The following is a 7,272-nucleotide window of genomic DNA, read 5'->3' as shown; positions in this document are numbered from 1 at the left end:
TAACTGTCTCTTAGTGAATTACATCCCTTTAACTGTCTCTTAGTGAATTATATCCCTTTAACTGTCTCTTAGTGAATTAAATGAATTACTATAAGCCGTTATAACTGCTTATGGCGCCCTATAACAGCCTTTATAAACAGTTTACCCAGAACATTGTCTCTTCGTAAATGTCCCATAGGTATTCCTCAACGAGTAATTTACAATAGATAAAGAGGAAAGTCCCATGTAGTATGTGAGTTCTACATCCTAATAACACACTATCAATCTTCTGAGTTGAAATGGTTCCGTCTCTACTCTCTGCGGTTTATGGGGAGGAGAAAGTGGAGAGAACCTGGCTGAGGTTCAACAGACAGCACAAATTATGTTTGGTCGGCCCATTTCTTCGAAGATACCATCTCTGTGTATAAGAACGCCACAGCATCAGTTTAGTAGGAATCAAATACCAGGCCCCACAAATCACAAAGCAGTGCTTGTCTGCTGCCAAATCCACAGTACTGAACTCTAAAAGTGAAGAACACGTCAGACGATTGGTGTCAGCGATGGGATCCAACCCGGCTCATAATAAATAAAGAACGTATTGCTTTGAGAAAAATCCAAATGTTACAGTGTTTCAAATTGAAAACATCATCACCCAAGGACAAGGGTTTATTGGTGTGCTGCTGGGTTGTTTTGATCATGCCACTGCCTGGCTGATGTTTTGATTCCTCTGACTCACCAGGGAGATAATGATGTGCCACTTGATGATCTCAATTTGATCATTGTTGGGTGGTGAGTGAGTCATGAGTTGTTGTCATATACGCAAGTAGTGATGTGGAAGCCACATTCAAGGTTATGTTCTGTTCCCTAAACATCACGTCCTTGTCACCTGTCCGTGAGGCAGATACTGCAGTAGCTGCTATTAGGGAGTCGGGCTCAGCAAGATGACATTTCTGGCAAGAACGTTTGGCAGGAAACCTAAGAAGAGCACAGTTACAGTACATGAGAAGGTCTGTCTGAGTCTGCCACTGGGTTCACTGGCTGGTCACTGTAGAGTATTACACAGGAACCACATAAGCCTACAGTAAGGCCTAAGGTAAGGCCTACAGTAAGGCCTACAGTAAGGCCTACAGCAGCCTCAATACAGGACCTCACTTATAGTAGCTCCAAAACGCATCAATAAGTTCCATGTATCATGTGCATCCCACATTCCTAAAGTTAGACATGTTCCAGAATAATGTTATATTCTAACATATTTTCTATATTCTCTTTGTGTTATTGACAGATTTCACATCCTGACCAGTGGCCATTGCTCTGTGGAATTCTATTTGTTTTGCGGTGCAGCGTCACCCATTACCAATGTAATGTTGTCTCCTTCCTGATTAGTGGCTGTGAGGCATTGTGTTCACTATCTAAATACAAACCTGCTGTGTCATGGCTCTCTCTCTAAATGAAGATTTACATTTTTTATTTAACTAGGCAAGTCAGTTAAGAACAAGTTCTTATTTACAATGACAGCCTACCGGGGAACAGTGGATTAACTGCCATGTTCAGAACAACAGATCTTTACCTTGTCAGCTCGGGGATTCGAGCTAGCAACCATTCAGTTACTGGCCCAACACTCTAACCACTGGGCTACCTGCCACCTCGAATCAAAAAGAGCCATGCACATTCCTCAATTGGATAATTAATGAAGTAACGTGATGATGGTGCGTTATGATGTATAATGTGTGATACATGTAATATAAATGTGTATTTTTTGTATACAACATTAAATGATTGCAGATATTATGAAGACATTAAAATGTACTGTAGACCTTTTTTCTAACCCCCCCAAACTCTTTACATTGCACACTCTCTACACTTGATGATATACAGTTATGTATTGCTTTTTTTGCTCTGGGAAAAACAAACAAAACTTCACTTCCGATGCTAATACATTACAGAACACACCAAACAAATAAATAAACATTGCTTATCACTGCTGAGGAATGGAAAAATGCACACAGTGGCACCAGCAAACCAGGAACTCCATTGATCTCAATCTGAAGAACTTTGACCCCATTTTTCCACCAATCTGACAGGTCATTAAACACTGAACTCTACATCATCAATCTGAAGGTCATCAATCAGATCTGATCCTTGTTTGAAGAAAGTTATTTACAGACTTTATCAACAAATTTACATGCTATCCATAAGAACTCAACAACTGAGAAGGAAGTGAATAGATCCTTGACAAAACAAGGAAGTGGGTAGATCCTTGACTGTAACGTAGGCGTAGGGAATCAGGAAGCAAGTGCAGTTAGTGAGTTTAATGACGAAGAACATTGAACGATACAAAACAAGAACAGCGTCTAAACATGGAAACATAAACAATATTGCCTGGTGGGTGATAACAACGGAATGCTATATATAGGGGAAGTAATCAGGGAGGTGATGAAGTCCAGGTGTGCCTAATGAGGTGTAGGGGTGCGTAATGAAGGTTGCCAGGTGTGCGTAAGGATGGGTTGCCAGGACCGGTGGTTAGTAGACTGGTGATGTCGAGCGCCGGAGAGGGGGAGCAGGAATGGATGTGATGTTGACAAAACAAGGAAGTGGGTAGATCCTTCCAAAGACCATCCTTCCACACACAAAGTCAGTTCCCATTATTAGTGACAAAAAGACAATGGTAAAGATATTGTGGCGCATCCCATCCCCATGACCCATCCATGCCAATGGAACAGGGATGGGGGCTGAAAGATGGACAGGGGATGTCAGCCTGGTGTTTTATGTACCTGCTGATACCTGTGTGAACCTAGAGGAAGACTGTTTACAGGAAGAGTAGCTGCTGCCTTGGCAACAGCTAAAGGGGATCCTAATAAAATACTAAATACTACCTGTTCCAGGCGCTGGTTCCTCATCACTGAGCCCCTCCAGAATGGCCTATATATCCTTTATCCTTTCACTGAGCTAGCTATCTCTGAAGCTCTGGAGCTTCTCCCTCCGGCATACCAGCAGCTCACTCAGACGTGGCTGCCTCTGAACAGTGGGAACCAGAGTAAAGGGACACAGTGCCGAAAACTGAGACTGGCTCCACTAATGGAGTGACAATAAAATGACCCGTTAGGAAGAGGCATAAACGCCCATACTACAGCTCCCTATTAAACAGATTTATTTATAGGAGATGAGAAAGAGACCAACCCTCAAATGACACACTCCACATCTGTCATCTTATAACGTCCTCTTCCATCTCATATATTGTTGTAATATTACCAAGACCCTGTACCTGTCACGTTCGTCGTAAGGATGGGACCAAAACGCAGCGGGAATGTGAATACTCATCTTCTTTAATACGAAGAAAACCAAAACAAACACTTAATCAAAAACAATGATGAGAAAACAGTCCTGTGAGGCACACAGCTACACATGGAACTACCCACAAAAACCCATGAAAAAACACCCCTACTAAATAGGACCTTCAATTAGAGGCAACGAGAAACAGCTGCCTCCAATTGAAGGTCAAACCAATAAACTAAGCATAGAAATAGATTTACATTTTTGTCATTTAGCAGACGCTCTTATCCAGAACGACTTACAGTAGTGAATGCATACATTTCATACATTTTTTTTTTCTCCATACTGGTCCCCCGTGGGAATCGAACCCACAACCCTGGCGTTGCAAACACCATGCTCTACCAACTGAGCCACACGGAAGACTAGATAAACTAGACACAGACATAGAAATAGACTAACATAGAACATTGCCCAACAAACCCCAAAACACATTAAACAAACACCCCCTGCCACGTCCTGACCAAACTACAATAACAAATAACCTCTTTACTGGTCAGGACGTGACAGTAGCCCCCACCCCTCCAACCCCCAAAGTTTCAGACCCCGGAGGCACCTCAACCAAAAAAAACACAAAAATAAACCCCAAAACAAAAATAATCCCAAACTAAAGGGAGGAAAGGGAGGGTGGCCACCGTCAACGACAGTTCTTGTGCTACACCCCCCCCTCCCCCATCCTCCTACTATGGAGGTGTCTCAGGCTCTGGCCTTAGTCCCCAACCTAACCTGTCCACCCCCGCTGAAGGCTCAGGGCTAAGGTGCGTCGCTGGAGACCTCGAGCTGATGCGCGTCGATGGAGACCTCGGGCTGATGCGCGTCGCTGGAGACCTCGGGCTGATGCGCGTCGCTGGAGACCTCGGGCTGATGCTCGTTGCTGGAGACCTCGGGCTGATGCGCGACTCTGGCTGCGCCGGTTCTGGACTGGAGGGCGACTCTGGCTGCGCCGGTTCCGGACTGGAGGGCGACTCTGGCTGCGCCGGTTCCGGACTGGAGGGCAACTCTGGCTGCGCCGGTTCCGGACTGGAGGGCCGTCTCTGCAGACTCTGGCTGCGCCAGTTCCGGACTGGAGGGCCGTCTCTGCAGGCTCCGGACTGTGGGCCATCTCTGCAGGCTCCAGACTGTGGGCCGTCTCTGCAGGCTCCGGACTGTGGGCCGTCTCTGGCGGTTCCGGACTGTGGGCCGTCGCTGCAGGTTCCGGACTGTGGGCCATCTTTGCAGGCTCCGGACTGTGGGCCATCTTTGTAGGCTCCGGACTGTAGGACATCGCCAGAAGCACAGGACGGGGAACTGTCGCCGGAAGCTCTAGACGGGGAACTGTCGCCGGAAGCTCTGGACGGGGAACTGTCGCCGGAAGCTCTAGACGGGGAATTGTCACCGGAAGCTCTAGACGGGGAACTGTCGTCGGAAGCTCTAGACGGGGAACTGTCGTCGGAAGCTCTGGACGGGGACTGTCGTCGGAAGCTCTGGACGGGGACTGCGCACTGCAGGCCTGATGTGTGGTGCTGGCTTTGGAGGCGCCAGACTATTTTCACGCATCACAGGGCCAGTGCAAGGAGCAGGAACAGGACGTACTGGACTGGGCTGACGCACTGGAGGCCTGGTGCGTGGTGCTGGCTTTGGAGGCGCCAGACTGGAGACACGCACCTCAAGGCTAGTGCGAGGAGCAGGGACTGGATACACCGGGCCATGAACAAGCACTGGAGGTCTGGTGCGCACAGCCTGCACAACCCGTCCTGGCTGGGTGGTAACAGTAGCCCTGCACGGGCGGAGTGCTGGCACAGGGCGAACTGGGCTGTGCAGAGGCCTGATGGCTGCCGTGCGTAGAGCAGGCGTAGGGTAGCCTGGGCCTAGGAGACGTACTGGTGGCCAGATGTACTGCGCAGGCATACTCCTACCTGGCTGGATGCCCACTCTAGCACGGCACTTGCGAGGGGCTGGAATCGCTCGCACTGGACATGCGCATTGGCGAGATCGTGCGCACTTCCGCATAGACCGGCGCTCTTCTCATCCGCTGCTCCCCATAATAAGCACGGGGAATTGGCTCAGGTCTATTGCCTGACCTAGCCACACTCCCCGTGTGCCCCCCCAAAAACATTTATTGGGGCTGCCTCTCGCACTTGCCAATCGGCGCGTATAATGCCTCGTAACGGCGCCGCTCCGCCTTGGCTGCCTCCAGCTCCTCCTTAGGGCATCGGTATTCCCCAGCCTGGTGCCATGGTCCTGCCCCGTCCAAAATTTCCTCCCATGTCCACGACTCCAAATCCCTCTGCTGCTCCTCCACTGCTTGGTCCGTTGGTGGTGGGTAGTTCTGTCACGTTCGTCGTAAGGATGGGACCAAAACGCAGCGGGAATGTGAATACTCATCTTCTTTAATACGAAGAAAACCAAAATAAACACTTAATCAAAAACAACGACGAGAAAACAGTCCTGTGAGGCACACAGCTACACATGGAACAACTACCCACAAAAACCCATGAAAAAACACCCCTACTAAATAGGACCTTCAATTAGAGGCAACGAGAAACAGCTGCCTCCAATTGAAGGTCAAACCAATAAACTAAGCATAGAAATAGATAAACTAGACACAGACATAGAAATAGACTAACATAGAACATTGCCCAATAAACCCTGAAACACATTAAACAAACACCCCCTGCCACGTCCTGACCAAACTACAATAACAAATAACCTCTTTACTGGTCGGGACGTGACAGTACCAGGATCCAGATCCACACAAAAACAGGGTGAGAGAAAAGGTGAGAGGGGGAGCAAAAGCCAGCTAACCCAGGATCAACACCCCCTAAGTCAGAGGCTCCATTCGTCAGAGAGGTAAAGTCAAGGGTCGCTTGGAGAGAGTAATAGAGCATGTCATTGAAGCATCATCAGGAGGTTCTCTGGTTTGCTGGCAAAATAAGCACATACCCTACAAGGAATGAAGGAAAGACAGTTTGCAAGTGTAAGTATATTGGATAATTGCTGGTTAAGTCAGAGATGTACATTATAATATGTGCTATGTTAAATACAGAAGCTTCCTAGAACTGTCATCTATAAGCACCAAGAAAAATACTTTTACCAGCTGAAGTGTAGAGGGTACTTTTTATATAGTTTCAATCTTTAGATTCTTCTGGTTATACAAGTAAACTTCAGAAAGAATTCTATAAATGTATTTACATTTAACATGTGGAACATTGTTGCACTGGAAAATATAGGCTTACTGTAACTTTAAACAAAACCTTATTTATTCTGTCATAAACTAACATTGACATGCTTTTTTTATTCCATACATATTTGAGCCCTTTGAAACATAATAAAAGTACTTTACAAGTCGCTGTGATCTCCAGCCATGTTTCAACATTGAATAAATAGAATACGACTACTTAGTGAACAACAGAACACAACCTATCTCCAGAACATTTTACATGTTGGTAACTAAATACATTTGTTGCTTAATGGATGTTGGTGTGTCATTCTGTGGTCACGATTAAGTATGAGTAGTGCAGGCTGAGGCCCAGACTAGGATGGGAGGCTGGGGGCATGGCAGTTTTACAAGATCCCCTGGAGTGAAGAAGTGTTCTCCATCATTTGGCTGCTACATCCCACTGAGGGAGACTTATGAGCTGACACCTCAATGGGGACGTGGCTTAATGCAAGACGGCATATGGGTTAAGACCCAGCTCCAGTTCCTCCTTCAATCACTGCTAAAATGGTTCATTCTTTATGGAGCTCCACACAGTCAGAGTTATTCCTACTACAGATATATAGGCATTACTGACATACCTGGCTGTGGAAGAATCATGCACCCATGTGATGTTCTCCACCTGGTCTCAAATCAAAAAAGTATGGCGTTGCCAGGGTGGTCTTTGAGGAGTATTATTCAATCAGAGGAACTGTCCAGAGTATCAGCCTTACTTTCATATCTCTCTCACTAGAAGGATTTTTACTGGGATATTTCTACATTTTTCTGGA

This window comes from Salmo trutta, chromosome 7 (genome assembly GCF_901001165.1).
Source record: "Salmo trutta chromosome 7, fSalTru1.1, whole genome shotgun sequence".
In the NCBI taxonomy this organism is placed as follows: Eukaryota; Metazoa; Chordata; class Actinopteri; order Salmoniformes; family Salmonidae; genus Salmo; species Salmo trutta.
Note: the sequence above shows the minus strand (reverse complement) of the source record.